Raw genomic sequence first — 16483 nt, 5'->3', positions numbered from 1 at the left:
CACGCTTACCAGTCTGTTTGCGAGGAGGCATTCCCACTCAAGCAAATCACCCCAACAATTCAATCACAACAATCCAACAATTTATAACAAACAGTCCGAACCAATTCAAGCCTATCCCAACGCACCGCTAATCAATCCACAATCAATATGCTCAACAATAGATTAACCCGAAGAAATCACTAAAAGTAGTAACAATTAAATCCAAGAACAATCAACGCCCAACAGACCAACAACTGAAGAAAAACCACCCAACCGCTAATCAGAAATAATGTGCAATAAACTTACTTTCGTAAGGTGGTGGAAGGCAACCGGCGACGGGAGAAGGAGACGCAGAGATGGCTGATGATGGTGGAGGAGGGAGGCGGTGCTGTGATGAATTTGTGGTGGTTGAGTAATGGGAAAATTGGTGCTAGTTCCGTGATGGCAAGGGAGCTGCGGAACGGTAGGTGGCTGCGACGTCAAGGGGGCGGCGGTATGAGGCGGAGGAGTAGTGGAATCGGTTTTGTGGGATTTAGCGATTTGGGGATGTTAGGGATTTGGAGAAGGGAAGTCGCAATTTTATTCTGAGTCAGCCAAAAAAAAGAAGACACGGACCCCGTGTAGGGGTTCGTATAGAGGTCCGTGTATGTTCGAGAAAGTGAAAAATCTGAAAGTGCGTTACACGAACCCCGTGTAGTGGTCCGTGTAGGCTCTGGAAGTTGGCATTTTGGAAAAAATGAGACACGGACCCCGTGTACAGGTCCGGGAATGGGTCCGTGTCGACTCTGGAAATCGAATTTTCTCTTTTTTTTAATATTCCCTACACACTACGAACCAAACAAATATGCGAAGCCAGGAATGTACAATTCTATAAATCTACACATCAAAATTGAAACTCGATCAAGCACACAAGATGTAAGAATTGTACAGAAACTTCCCTGACCTATTTGACGTTCTGAGTCCGCTAGTCCTAATAGATTCCCCACACTTGAGAAATCCCACCGCTAGCGAATAAATTACATGCACCACCATTCACTGAGATTAGCTCACGAGATATGCATAAAACAAAAAGAAAAAAACTAAAATAAAAGATGAAAGAAAAATAAAAATAAACACTGGGTTGCCTCCCAGCAAGCGCTAAATTTATAGTCGATAGCCTGACTGTACTCCTTTTATTCAGTTTGGATCCTGCAGATCCACGGTGGTCGGCTCATCGGGCGTGGTACCACCATGATAAACCTTTAGCCTATACCCATTTACCTTGAATACTCCAGTTGCTTCACTAGTGATCTCCACTGTCCCATAAGGGAAAACTTGCGTGATGGTGTATGGTCCTGACCACCGTGAACGTAACTTACCTGGCATCAACTTCAGTCAAGAATTGTATAACAGTACCAGTTGTCCCACCACAAATTCTCGATGGACGATGTTCTGATCATGCCTATGTTTGGTTTTTTCCTTGTAAAGCTTGGCGTTCTCATAAGCCTCCAGCCTAAACTCATCTAATTCATTTAGTAGCAGCACTCTCTTGTCACCTGTGGCTTTAGCATCAAAATTCAAGAATTTAGTAGCCCAGTAAGCCTTATGTTCAAGTTCTACGGGTAGGTGACACGACTTCCCATACAATAATTTAAAAGGAGACATGACAATGGGGGTTTTAAATACAGTGCGGTAAGCCGAAAGTGCATTGTCGAGTTTGCTAGACCATTCTTTCCTCGAAGCGCCGACAGTCTTCTCAAGAATTCGTTTAAGTTCTCTATTTGAGACCTCGACTTGGCCACTAGTTTGAGGATGATAAGGTGTGGCCACCTTATATCGGACTCCATACTTAGCCAACAAACTGTCAAATTGACGATTGCAAAAATGAGTACCCTCATCGCTAATAATGGCTCTAAATGTGCCAAAACGTGAGAAAATATTTTTCTTGAGAAATTGAATGACAACCCTAGAGTCATTAGTTTTGCATGCAAGTGCCTTCACCTACTTAGACACATAATCTACAGCCACCAAAATATACTTGTTCCCGAAAGAAACTGGGAACGGACCCATGAAATCTATACCCCACACATCAAATATCTCACACACCAAAATACTATTGAGAGGCAATTCATGTCGCCTAGAGATATTACTTGTGCGCTGATAATTTGGACATTTTGTAACATATTCATGCACATCTTTAAACAAAGTAGGCCAATAAAAACAAGATCGGAGAACTTTTGACACTGTTCTAGATGCCCCAAAATGGCCTCCAGCTGGGACAACATGACAATGAAACAAAATCTCACTTACCTCTTCCTGGGGAATACATCTCCGAACTATACCGTCTGCACATATCCCTAAGGATCCTCCCACAAAAAATATTTCAAATCTGAGAAAAATTTCTTCTTTTGCTGGTAAGTGAAATGGGGAGGAATGAACTTATTGGATAGATAATTAAAAAAATCGACGTACAATGGTAAACTGTTGACCTCAAAAAGTTGTTCATCTGGAAAATCATCGCGAATAATTTCATTAACTTGAATTGTATTCTCCAAACGCGAGAGGTGGTCTGCAACTTGGTTCTCTATCCCCTTCCTATCGATTATCTCCAAGTCAAATTCCTGCAACAGAAGAATCCAGCGAATTAGCCTTGCTTTTGCATCTCTTTGGCCATCAGGTATTTCAGGGCGGAATGGTCGGTGTGCACTGCAACTTTTCTCCCTATCAGATATGATCTAAATTTGTCTAGAGCAAAAACCACAGCAAGAAGCTCCTTCTCTGTAGTGGCATAGTTCAGTTGGGCAGCTGACAGTGTCATACTAGCATAGTAGATGACATGGATACATTTCTCCTTTTTTTTTCCCAACACTGCCCCTAGAGCTGTGTCGCTTGCATCACACATCACCTCAAATGGTGATCCCCAATCAGGTGCTATCATCACAGGTGCAGTGATCAATTTCTCCTTCAAAACCTGAAATGCCTGCACACACTCATCAAAAAAATCAAAGCGCACATCTTTTATCAGCAAATTGGTTAGTGGCTTAGCAATGCAAGAAAATTTTTTTATAAAGCGTCTATAGAACCCTGCATGGCCTAGAAAACTACGCACTCCTCTGATGTTTGTTGGGGCTGGGAGTTTTTCAATTACTTCAATTTTTGCCTTATCAACTTCAATCCAGTTTCTGAAATTTTGTGCCCCAACACAATTCCCTCTCTCACCGTGAAATGACATTTTTCCCAGTTTAAAACCAAATTTGACTCCTCACATCTCTCCAAGACTTTAGACATGTTAATCAAACATGTATCAAATAAAGAGCCAAAAACAGAAAAATCATCCATGAATATTTCAATAAAATCCTCAATCATGTCGTAAAAAATTGCCATCATGCATCGTTGGAAAGTTGCCGGTGCATTACATAGACCGAATGACATTCGTTTATATGCAAATGTCCCGTAAGGACATGTAAATGTGGTTTTCTCCTGATCTTCAGGGTCAATGGGAATTTGCATATAACCCGAATAACCATCCAGGAAGCAGTAGAAAGAATGTCCCGCTAACCTTTCCAACATTTGATCAATAAAAGGGAGGGGAAATGGTCTTTACGGGTGGCGTCATTAAGTTTTCTATAATCTATGCAAACACGCCACCCTATAACAGTTCTGGTAGGAATCAACTCATTGTTCTCATTCTTTATGACAGTGATCCCACCCTTTTTCGAAACTACTTGTACTGGACTTACCCACCTACTATCAGAAATCGGGTAAATAATACCTGCGTCCAGTAGCTTTATCACCTCTTTCTTCACCACATCTTGCATAACTGGGTTTAGACACCTTTGAGGTTGGGTAGATGTCTTGTGGTCGACCTCCATCAGAATTTTGTGCATGCAAATGGAGGAATTGATCCCCTTGATATCTGCAATACTCCGTCCTATGTCTTTGATATTTTTTCTCAGAACTCGCAACAGATTTTCTTCTTCTGTCCCTGTCAAAGTAGAGGAAACTATCACTGGCAGTTTATTGTTATCAAGTAAAAATAGGTATTTCAAGTGAGAAGGTCGATGTTTCATCTCTAGGATTGGGGCTTCTTCAATGGATGATTTTAAGGGTCTTGGGACATGCCCAAGCTCTCCAATCCTAGAGTTTACCGTTTTTGAAATCGGTCTCCATGTTTCCAGATAATGAATACATTCGTCCAGCTCTTGACTCCCCAATTCTCGCGGACATGAATGGGTCAAACAAACCGCCAAAGGATCCTCACCAATTAATTCCTACAAACCATACTCAACAAACTCGTCAGTAGCATCAATTCTAAAACAATTAGATGTATCATTATGGTATTTGATGGACTGAAAAACATTGAATATCACACTCTCATCATTCAGTCTTAAAACTAGATCACCCTTATGCACATCTATCAAAGCCCTTCTGGTGGCTAAGAATGGTCTCCCTAAAATAAGAGGAATCTCTCGATCCTCTTCCATGTCTAACACAACAAAATCAACCGGAAAAATTAATTTGTCAACTTTTACCAACACATCCTCTACAAATCCCCGAGGGTATTTAATAGATCTATCAGCTAATTGTAGGGAAATTGTAGTTGGTTTAACTTCACCAATTCCTAGTTCTCAAAGCATGAATAAGGCATTAAGTTTATGCTTGCACCAAGATCACACAATGCCTTGCTAAAGAATGAACTTCCAATGGTACAAGGAATAGAGAAGCTACCTGGATCCTTAAGCTTCGGAGGTAATTTATTTTGTAAGATTGCAGAACATTTCTCCGAAAGCTTAACTGTCTCAAAGTCCACTAATTTCTTCTTGTTCGATAAAATATCCTTAACAAATTTAGCATAGGAGGGCATTTGAGCTAAAGCCTCTGCAAATGAGATATTTATGTGCAGCTTTTTGAAAATCTCAAGAAATTTTGAAAATTGAGTATCCAGTTGCAGTTGCTTTGCTCTTTGGGGAAACGGGAGTGAATTAATATCAATAGTGGGGGTCGAGTTTAGAGACTTACCTTTCTCCTTTGCGTCCTCGGACCTTTGCTTGGATGACCCCTTTTCTTTCACATCATCTTCAACATCAACTACTTCCTGCTTTATGGGAGATGTCACCGTGACTGCATTGACACCCTTCGGATTCTTTTCCGTGTCACTAGGTAGTGAACCCGGAGCTTGTGTAGCCATTTGTGTCGCCATGGCATCGTTATTTTTCCATCGCATCTCATTCCCCGCTATGTACTTGGCTAACATATCCTCAAGATTCGACTTGATATCTTGTGGCTTGAAACCGGGTGGCATAGAAGGTCTAGTACCTTGCGGAGGTTTAGGTGGTTGCTGAGGAGGCTTTTGCTGTGTAGGATGTTGTGGAGGATTGAAATATGGTTGCTCAATAGTATTTTCTGATTGTCTCCACCCAAAATTCGGATGATTCCTCCAGCCTGGGTTGTATGAGAAACTGTATGGATTATATTATTGCCGACCTTGGTTTCTCACATAGTTCACTGAGTCCCCTCCAAAGCATTGTATTCCCTCACAAGACATATCTGGCATGACATGCATGTCACCAGATGATCTACCAACTATCTCGGCATTTCCCTGAATTTGATTTACTGGCTTGACTGGTGTTGATCTATTTGTTTGTTACTGTGCCATCTGATGTGTCAATCCATCAAGCTTTGTTGTGTCGCTGTCAAAGCATCCATCTCAAGGAATCCGACTTTCTTCTCCCTTCGGTTGTCTTGCCAGCCTACATTGCTTTCTGCCATATTAGATATGATTTCAAGCGCTGCATTTGGTGTTTTCCTGTTTAGGCTACTGTTCGCTGCTGCATCAAGCATAGATCTCACATAAGGATCCACCCCGTAGTAGAACGTCTCAACCTGCTGGCCTATCAAAAAACAATGTCTCGGGCACATTCTCAACATCTTCTTAAACCTTGCCCATACTGAATTCAATGATTCCCCATCTCTCTATCTGAATGATGTGATTTCATTCCGCAATTGTGTTATCTTAGTTGGGGGAAAATACCTGTGCATGACGACCTCGAATAATCCATCCCATATAGTAATAGAACCAGCTGGAAGGTCTCGAAGCCATTCCATAGCCTCTCCCTGTAGGGAGAATGGGAATAGTCTGAGATGAATGGCATCAGCACTCACCCCATTGCACTTGATTGTATCACAAATCAATAGAAAATTCTCCAGATGTGCATTGGAATCTTCAGAAGGTGATCCTCCAAATTTGACTTGGAGTTGAATCATCTGGATGATGGCTGGCTTCAGTTCGAATGTATTGGCTTGAATTGTAGGACGGACAATACTAGAACCATAACCTCCAAACGCTGGTCTATGAAACTCCATTAAAGTACACTCATCCTCTTCTCTGGCCATGTCTTTAAATTTGATTTAAATTCTATTTCAGATTCCTCTTCAGATTCGAATTCAAGAGCCGAGTTGTTGTTCCTTCGAGCTCTACAGATGCGGTGGAGAGTGCCTTCAATCTCTAGATCAAGTGGCACTAGATTTTCTAAGCCTTGAGCACGGCTCATATAACATGAGCTAGATTCCTGCAATCAAAGTTCAAGTGCACAATTCAAGCTAGCCCCTAAAGCGTGTAAAAAAATATTGAGACAAAATTAATTAAAATGCTAAAAAAAATTTAGAATAAAATACGAACTATGAATAAATGCCTAGTCTCAAATAAATAATTTATCCTAATATTAAACAAATAGTCCCCGGCAACGGCGTCAAAAACTTGACCGGCTATTTCAGTTGGGAATAAATCTAGCAAGCGGACTAGGTCAAGTTATAGTAAATGGACGACAAGTCCAAGTATCGATCCCACATAGACTATTATTTAAGTACTAAAATTTAAATTATTCGATTTAATCTAGGCAAACAATAACAAGTGATTTGGTGATAATTTAAACTAGTTAAATTAAATTAAATTATGCTAAATTAATAACTAAAATCGAATTTGCAGAACAAGATGAAACTTGGGAAATTTTCAAATTCAACAAAATGACCGGGAATGCACAACGGTCCAAACTTTGATTATTGTCACGCACCGGAATTATTTAACCACAGATTATTGATGTCACGATGAAATTCTCTAATTTAACTATAAATCTATTTCTAGTGTTTATAATCATATTTTCATTTAACAGTTTAATTATTTTTAATTGAATTTAATTAAACAAAAATGCATTATTCAACGATGGAATCACAGCTGTCGCCTAAAATCGCACCTTGAAAACGAATACTATTTCTAGCCGGTTTAACCGTGTGTTGATTAATATTTTTGAAGCTAAATTCAATCTTATTCTCTTTCGAGTCAAGATCAAACAATAGACATGCAAATAATTGTCCAAATTAAAAGCACAAAAATTACGCAAACATTAATCAATAACATAAAAGTAATTCATAAATCAAATATTCCAACGAATGAACAAGATCAAAAGTTTGTCCATGTCGTGGTCCTGATCACAAGAAAAACTACTCCATAAATTCAAAACTAGAAGAAAATCTAATATTCAAATTCATGATTAAGAATAAGAAAACAAGAGAGGAAAAAATCTCAGCGATAGTGCGCGAATCTTGCGTGTGAAGCGCGATTTTCTCTCTTTTTCTCCCAAGTCGTCGCCGTCTTCTCTACAATTTTCTCACTATCAAAAACGTTGCCAAAAGTCCTCTGCATGGTCTAGGTTTTCTATTTTTATATCTCTCCAAAATCTCTAAAAAATCTTCGCCAAATCTGAGTCTGATCTCAAGGGCACGGACCCCATGCATCAGGGAAGGGGTCCGTGTAGACTCTGTCCAAAATTCATTCCGGAAAACACTGGACACGGACCCCGTGTAGAGGTCCGTCTCGAGCTCCGTGCAGACACTGGATTTCTCATTCTCGAAGGATAGATGACACGGACCTCGGGTATAGGTCCGGCAAGGGGTCCGTGTAGGCACTGTATTTGTCTTCTTAGGGCTTCTAAGACACGGACCCTCACACGGGGTCCGTGTAAGGGTCTGGAGAGGGTCTTTGTGCTATTTTCCTATTTTTCGGGTATTTCTGACATGGCTTTGTGAAGCTTGACTTTCTTCCCTTTGCGCTGGCTTTTATCATCTTTTAGTCAAAGCTGCAAATAGCAATAACAAAACGAATTAAGCGCAAAACTCGGAATAAAAATGCAATATAAGAACGAATACGACAAAATAAAGTTCCTAAAACGCTATATAATTCGTGCTTATCAACTATCCGAAAGCGCCGATGTACCAATGATAAAAATCTTGTTCATATAATGAAAATTGAAAATTTCGAAGATCAAAATTTGCATTTACCATATTGGGCAGCTGCCAGTTTTAGTGAACTTTTTCACAAAACAGGCAGTTCCACTCTCTTTTCTTATTTAGCAATCACGCCAACTTCCATTTCTTCCATAATATGGAATCAGCTCATAAACTCCTTTATAAGCTTCTTGTTTGATCTCCATCAAACTATAGTCGCCAAATTCCAACACCTTGAAATTTGACTATCTCGACGGGAACACAGAATCCGATTCTTGTGTGACCCTCAATGGTTCAAGGATACAACTAGTCGTAAGTTCACATCTCCATGTGATTCAGTATAACATTTATTCTTATTCGGGCTTACATTAGTTAGCCTCAATCTTTTCATCAACTCTTTGATCAAGAATGTTAGAACTCATTTCTGATTGCACCCATCGGATCATGGTAAGAGCGTCTAGTAGCATCGCCCCATGATCCCCTAGGTATCACTGATAGTGCCTAAAAGAACCTTTAGTCATGGTTAGCGTATAGTACGGTCCCTTCAACACATTTATCCCTATCGAATCTGCAACCATTGGTATATCGAGAGTTGCATATGAATTCGATAACGATGTGATTTATCTTTGAGTACTAATAGTGGCATGGTATGTGCAACTAGGAAAACATATTTCCCTAAAGCACATTTCTTGTTCTGGCCAGAGACTCCTTGCACTATGAACTCATCAGATCACATGGGATATCTTCACCCATAGGCGAACGGTGAATCCTCGACTACAATGCATTTTCTCCTACGTATTTCGAAACTACACCCAACCTCGCCACCTGATGACCCTCTATAGAGTAGGTAAACGGATCAAAGTGCATGCTAGTACGTATAGCCTCTACATTGTCCCGGGTCAAAGGACTAATGGTGTACAACCATAACAGCGGACTATTCCACTCAATAAGTGGGAACCACTTGGATAGTCCAAGGGAGCGTTGTTCAGTGCATCATCATATGATCACCCATTTGTGTGAATGGACATCTCCATGCCCTTGCCAATGAAACATGGCGTTTACACCACAGATGCTAGTCTCAAGTTCGAACGACCTTTATCCTTGTTTCAAACGGCTGATTCGACTAGGAACCTGTTTAGAATATACAGTACACTTCCTAATGAGTTTTATGATCTTACATTGCGACGCAGACCTCATGGTACCTATTGTATATTCAAGGACTTTATCTATGCAGCTTGCATGGGTATACAGATAAAGTATAATGTCATAATCGAATAAAATCGTAAAATATTATTAAAATAAAGATTGTTTTATATTAGAGTCAGTAAATTCTGAGCCACAAGTTGGTTTGCCGGGCACCTACTCTAACAATCTCCCACTTGCCCTATAGCCAACTACCCATAGATATTAGACCCATTGCTTCGCGATGCTTCTCAAACAATGGTCCTGGCAAGGGCTTCGTCAGTGGATCAGCAACGTTATCTGCAGAGGCGACTCTCTCTACCGAAATGTCTCCTCTTCCTACAATCTCCCAGATTATGTGGAACTTCCTCAGTATATGTTTAGATCGCTGATGAGACCTCGGTTCCTTCGCTTGCGCAACGGCACCAGTGTTGTCACAGTAAACCGGGACTGGATCAACTGTTTGAGGAATGACACCCAACTCTTGGACAAAATTCCTCATCCAAATACCCTCCTTTGCTGCAGCCGATGCAGCTATGTATTCGGCCTCAGTGGTTGAATCCGCTGTGGTGTCTTGATTGGAACTCTTCCAAGAGACAACAACACCATTGAGCTTGAATACAAATACAGAGGTCGATTTCGAATCATCCACATCTGATTGGAAAATAGAATCATTGTAGCCTTCCAATTTTAATTCTCCACTCCCGTATACCAAGAACGAATTCTTAGTTCTTCTCAAGTACTTAAGAATGTCCTTCACTGCTTTCCAATGTAGTGGACCGAGATTCGACTGATATCGGCAGGCAACACTCAATGCATATGCCACATCATATCGATTATATATCATACCATACATAATACTGCCTATGGCAGACGCATATGGAATGCGGCTTATGGTTTCTATCTCATTTTCAGTCTTAGGGCACATAGACTTGGATAGATTCATACCATGAGACATTGGGAGATATCCTCTCTTGGACTCCTCCATAGAGAATCTCCTCAGTATAGTATCGATATATGTGGATTGGGTGAGCCCTAGCATCCTCTTTGATCTATCCCTATAGATATGTATTCCTAATACATTTGATGCTGCACCCATATCCTTCATGGAGAACTTACCAGCTAACCATACTTTAGTTGATTTCAACATCCCTACATCATTCCCAATGAGTAGTATGTCATCAACATAAAGTACTAGGAATGTCACTGCACTCCCACTAACCTTCTTGTATACACTAGGTACCTCAGGATTTTCGGCAAAATCAAACTCTTTGATAGTGTTGTCAAATCTGAGGTTCCAGCTCCTTGATGCCTGTTTGAGTCCATAAATGGATCTCTGAAGTTTGCATACATTATGCTCACTTTCTACTGATGGGAATCCTTCAGGTTGAGACATGTAAATCTCTTCCTTAATATCCCCATTAAGGAACGCTGTCTTTACATCCATCTGCTATATTTCATAGTCATACTATGCTGCTATGGCTAGCAGTATCCTAATGGACTTGAACATTGCGACTGGAGAAAAGGTTTCCCTATAGTCAACACCTTGCCTTTGAGTATATCCTTTTGCTATCGGTCTAGCTTTGAAGGTCACCATCTTCCCATCTGCTCCAAGTTTTTTTTTGTAAATCCATTTGCATCATATGGGAACAATTCCCTTAAGTGGATCTACTAAGGACCATACTTGGTTCGAATATATGGAGTCCATATCGGACTGCATGACTTCAAGCTATTTAGATGAATCGGCATCAGACAATGCTTCCTTGAAATTTCTTGGATCACATCCAGAAATGGGCTCATCTTGGCCCTTTTCAAGAAGTAGGCTCAACCTATTAGGCGGTCTTGGGATCCATTCGGATCTCCTAGGAACTTGTGTTTCTTTGATTGGCTGTTGGGGTGTGGACTCTACTACTTGTGTAGTGGGAGGTTCTCGAATCTCATCGAGTTCTATCATCCTACCTTTTCTATCTAATAGAAATTCCTTCTCTAAGAATGTGGCATTCCTTGAAACAAACCCCTTTGTTTCACTCGGATAAATAGAAGTAGTATCCAATAGAGTTATTTGGATATCCCACAAAGTATCACAAATTGTCTTTACTATCCAATTTGTCTCCCACTGCCTGCTTTACATAAGCAAGGCATCCTCATATTCTTAGATAAGAATATTTGGGCGATTTTCCCATCCATATCTCATATGGAGTTTTATTCACTGCCTTTGTATGGACTTGATTCAACAACCTTGCCGCTGTTTCAAGCGCATATCCCAAAGCGATGGCGGCAACTCAGTGAATCCCATATCATAGATCGGACCATGTTCATCAATGTCCGATTACAATGTTCTAACACACCATACAACTAGGGTGTGGCGGGTGGAGTCTACTGTGAGAGAATCACATTCTCTTTAAGGTAGTCTTGAAAATCAGTACTCAAGTATTCTCCACCTCGATCAGATCGTAGTGTTTTAATACTCTTTACTAATTGTTTCTCTACTTCTACTCTGAATTCTTTTAATTTTTCAAAGGCTTCATACTTGTATTTAATCAAATACACATACCCAAATGTCGAATGGTCATCGGTAAAGGTAATGAAGTAGGAATGCCCAAATCTCGTGCTAACACTTAGCGGGCCACACACATCTATTTTGATCAAATCCAACAGATCATGTGCACGTTCCATTTTCCCTAGAAAAGGGGCCTTGTTCATTTTTCCTTTCAGACAGGACTCACATGCCTCTAGAGAGTTTATGTCTGACGAGTCAAATATGCCCTCTTCCACTAGCTTGTGCATTCTTCTTTGGGAAATATGTCCTAGCCTAACGTGCCACAAATATGCTTGATTTAGACTATCTTGTTTTCTTTTGGTTGTTGTTGAAATTGTGTTTACTTGGACATTCACTTATCATTGCCAAAATATTTCTGACCCAGATAATTTCTTATGTCCAGACTTATTGCAGTGAAGCAAATATGTTCTGACTTATCGGGCTTTGTCAAATTTCAGGCACACCACCTTCTCAATAGACCCAATCATACTTACACCATGCTCATTGGCAAGAGCCCCATCTTCCATGCGTGTAATCATGTGTTCCTTGAAAGTGGTGTGCATCATTATGCGAGCTTCATGCACTATGCAACTCTTGCATGTGTATTTGAATGTCAACAACATTCAAAATTTTCTCAAACTGTCTCTACAGTTCATTTGACATAGACACGAGCATATTACACTTTAGCTTGCATACTATGGTCCTACAATCTTGCATGCTTTGTAAGTTCAGCAAGACTGACATTAGTTTGTATGCTATTCTCTCCGAATTTAGAACAATTTCCCCAGCCAATCTTGAAAATTAATGTTTGGTTAGCTTGTTTTAATAACATATTTGAATTACGTGACGAAATCATAAATATACTGATATGGAAACAGAATAAACGTTGTCGACTATTTTAAAATATTTTGTAAGACGTAAAATATGGACTTTTGTTTTTACGAACTACCTCCCATTATTTTGACATTTTCACCACCCTCTGATGACAAACGGGAAATCCAATTTCCTTAGTGAGTACGCAAGGCCCAATTGCGAAATTATGATCCCGAATAATATCAGTCAATCATAACTTCCAAAAGGTAGAGCCCAATTGCAACTCCTTGCAACTCTTACGTAATTTTGCCTCACGTTTGAGGAGGGTCCAATAATATGATCCCCTTTCTCTTCACGTGTCGAGCCCATCCCATCAATGTTGAACCTTAATGGATGGTCGCCATGAGATCCCCCAATAATATGAGCCAAAGTCATGGAAGTTCCACGTAGTTCACATCAAATATGTCAGTGGAAGTCACAGCTTTCCAGCGTCCAGGCCTCCCCAATAATATGAGGCAGACACTGATCGCAGGTAGCGTTCATCATGCAACCACCGTTGATGGAAGGCAAGGAATTATTAAACTTTCTTTTAATTATCTTTTTAATGGGCTTGATTTAAATTTGGATCTCATCCAAAATGAGGGATTTTAATTTTAAAAATTTGTCTCATCATTAATTTAAACTCGTGTCATGGTTGTTTGTATGATTGCCGGATTCATGCAACTCTTGTTATTATATTAATAATAAGCACATACTGATTATTTTTAATATATAACATACATCATAAATAATAAAGGATGATCGATAACCGAGAGCTAATTGATCCGTACGAGCCACATACGGACCCATGTCCATAACCTAGGTAAATGCAGGGATGCAAATGCAATATTACATAAGATTCCAATATTTTACATGTTTTCGATCTTCAAAACTCTTTACAAGGATCGGGCCCACCGTCATCAAATCTTGATCTCCCAATAATTCTAATATTTACATTAAATATCCATGGCACATTGGGATACAAATTTAGGATGTGGGAACGAACCATAAACCAGGTCCACTTTTAATTATCAAATAATCAAAAAATTACAACACGTGAAATATCCTAACATACACATAGCACATTGATCATGGCCCTCGATCATCCTTTTAACATATAATATCACATATTATATAAATCCGATAATATCACATATTATCAATAAATCGTGTATCTCGTAAATTATCACTAACCGCCATAATTATAAAATTAAATAAATACTTTTATTTAATTTCAAATAATTAAATTTCTTGTAAAACATTTTTTTACCATAAATAATTAAAATCATATTACAATTATTTATTTTGTAAGAAATTGATTTTATAAAAATTGTTGTAGGGATAAAATCGTTCGTATTTTCACAAAATATCAATTTAATCCAAAATTTTAAAAAATCAGAAAATCGCCCCTGGGCCGGGACAATTCAAGCCCACGACCCAGCGCGGTGCCCGAGAAGTTCCCAGGAACCTGCCCGTGCCGCCCGCCCGCTGCCAGATCCGATCGAGCGCTGGCGGGCGCGCTGTGCGCTGGCCGCGCGCACAGGCACGCAGGCAGGGCGGCCGCCGCGAGCAGGCCATGCGCGCGCACCGCGCGGACGCCGTTGTTGGTGTGCTGTCGTCGTGCCACCAAACTTAAATTCCTACTCTCCAAATAAAATTAGTGTAATAGTGAGCAAGGTCGAATCCATAGGGAACAGGAGATTTATTTCTTTCGAGCAAAATGTAAATAAAGGGGAAATTTTTGGATATTAATTTAATAAAATACTAAAATAAATTATCCAAGAAAATAAAACAATAAATTTAAATGATAATTAATCAATTAGAATAAAATGGAGAATTTAATACGAGAAAAATCTGATTCAAGGGAGTTCTACTATTTAATTATATCACTGTTCATCGGCAAACAAATAATTTATTCAAGTTGTTCCAAGCAATTAACCTTAGAATTATAAGGATAGCCGCTAAAATTCTTGTGTTTTCCTAAAATAATTGACCGAAACCAGCATCTAGTCAAAACTTATTAATAATTAACTGGGCACGATAGCGTTCCATATTAATTAAAAATAGCGTTTCCTTTTTATGAAAACAGTTAATCCTAAAATCTAACAACCGAGATAGCTGCAATTGATAGATCGAGTTTCGTTGATTTATTTAGATTAAATATATTATGATAGCACAATACATCTAATCTATGCTACTCGTGTACCAATCATTCATGACAATTACAGATCACTGAATTTATGGTTAGCAGTAGAAAATCATACATCGGATTAAATTGTTAGATTAATCGATATACAATATTCATGTAATTAAATCATAAATCGACAAATACTTGGAATAACAAGAATATTAAATCCGAGAACAAAACCTCACAATGATAAATTAAACAGTAAAATCAACCCTTAAACCAGACTAAAAAATTAGCCAAGCATGGCTTGGTTTACAACCTCAATGAAAATAAATAAAGAAAAGAAAAGTACTAGAGCCGTGGAGAGAATCGGAGAAAAAATCCTTTAGCCCTTTTTTTTTCTTCTTTCACGTGTTGTTGGAGATTGGTTGGAGAGAAAAATCCTTATTGTGACGCCTCTCTTTTTGTGACTTGTGTAGGCTTTTTCTTTTTATTTTTGTTGTCAATTTTTAGATAAAAGCCCATTAATCTAAATATAAAAACCTAATCCCTAAAAGATACTATGGAATATCTACTAAGAATATAGAGTTTTTTTTATGGAAAAAACTCTATCTTTTATTTCTTTTTTGATATAAAAAATTCTTTGATTCTCACTAGGCAGCTGAAGAGTAGTCACAAGGCATGACCACGCCTTGTCCAAAAACTACTTCTGAATTTTTCTGCTTCACGTCTTCCATTAAGATCAAATCGGCAATTTTAATTGTGATATAAAATCACCATTTTTAGAAATTTATCGCATGAACAGAAAACATCATCCTACAATAAAATCACACAAAAATGTGTCAATTAAGCATGTTGAAAGTGGTAACACTGAGAGATATGACAACAAAAATGTATAATATTATGAGCCTATCAAATCTCCCACACCTAAACAATGCTTGTCCTCAAGCATAAAAGAGCTCAATTCATTATTTCAACTCATTATCCTCTTTTTGCTTCGTTTACTTGTCCGTAAAATATTTTTTCCATGCAACAAAGCAATTTAATTTTTAAGCACCTAAATACCAACATGATGAACAATTGCTTCCATCCGAATGTGTTGAAATAAAAAAATGCATAGGGTCCAAACACTCCTCATAGGATTTGCTCATTTCACTCGTAAGTGTCTGGGTATGTATCAAGGAGCTCTCATGTCAAAACACTGAAAATTTTTACCGTAAGCTTGCAAATATATCACATCCTCCACCAAATGAATGAATTAAAATGCACAAACAAGGGCTGTAAATGGGTTGTGCCGTGGCTAGAGGTCAGGTAGGAAAGAAGTACAATGGTTTATGGAACTGAAGTACAAATACACACTTTCCACAGAAACAATTGCGTACAGCTAACAATAACATCTTCAATATCATTATAACATCCAAGAGCATTTTTTTCTTTTTCATTGCTCTTATTTTCCTTCTCACTCCTTTTTTTTCTCATATTTTTTTTTCATTATAAATATTTATTTTTTCTCTTTTCTTTTTTTTCAATTTTTTTCATAAGGA

The 16483-nt window shown here is 38.8% G+C and overlaps 1 pseudogene; it reads right to left on the bottom strand.

The window, feature by feature from the left end:
• Positions 1-1155: 1155 nt before the first annotated feature.
• The window catches only part of LOC142550173 (uncharacterized), a 110227-nt pseudogene continuing 94899 nt past the window's right edge, over positions 1156-16483 (bottom strand).

This window comes from Primulina tabacum, chromosome 6 (genome assembly GCF_025594145.1).
Source record: "Primulina tabacum isolate GXHZ01 chromosome 6, ASM2559414v2, whole genome shotgun sequence".
Classification (NCBI taxonomy): domain Eukaryota; kingdom Viridiplantae; phylum Streptophyta; class Magnoliopsida; order Lamiales; family Gesneriaceae; genus Primulina; species Primulina tabacum.
The sequence above is the reverse complement of the archived record's forward strand: the minus strand, read 5'-3'. Positions and strand labels throughout refer to the sequence as shown.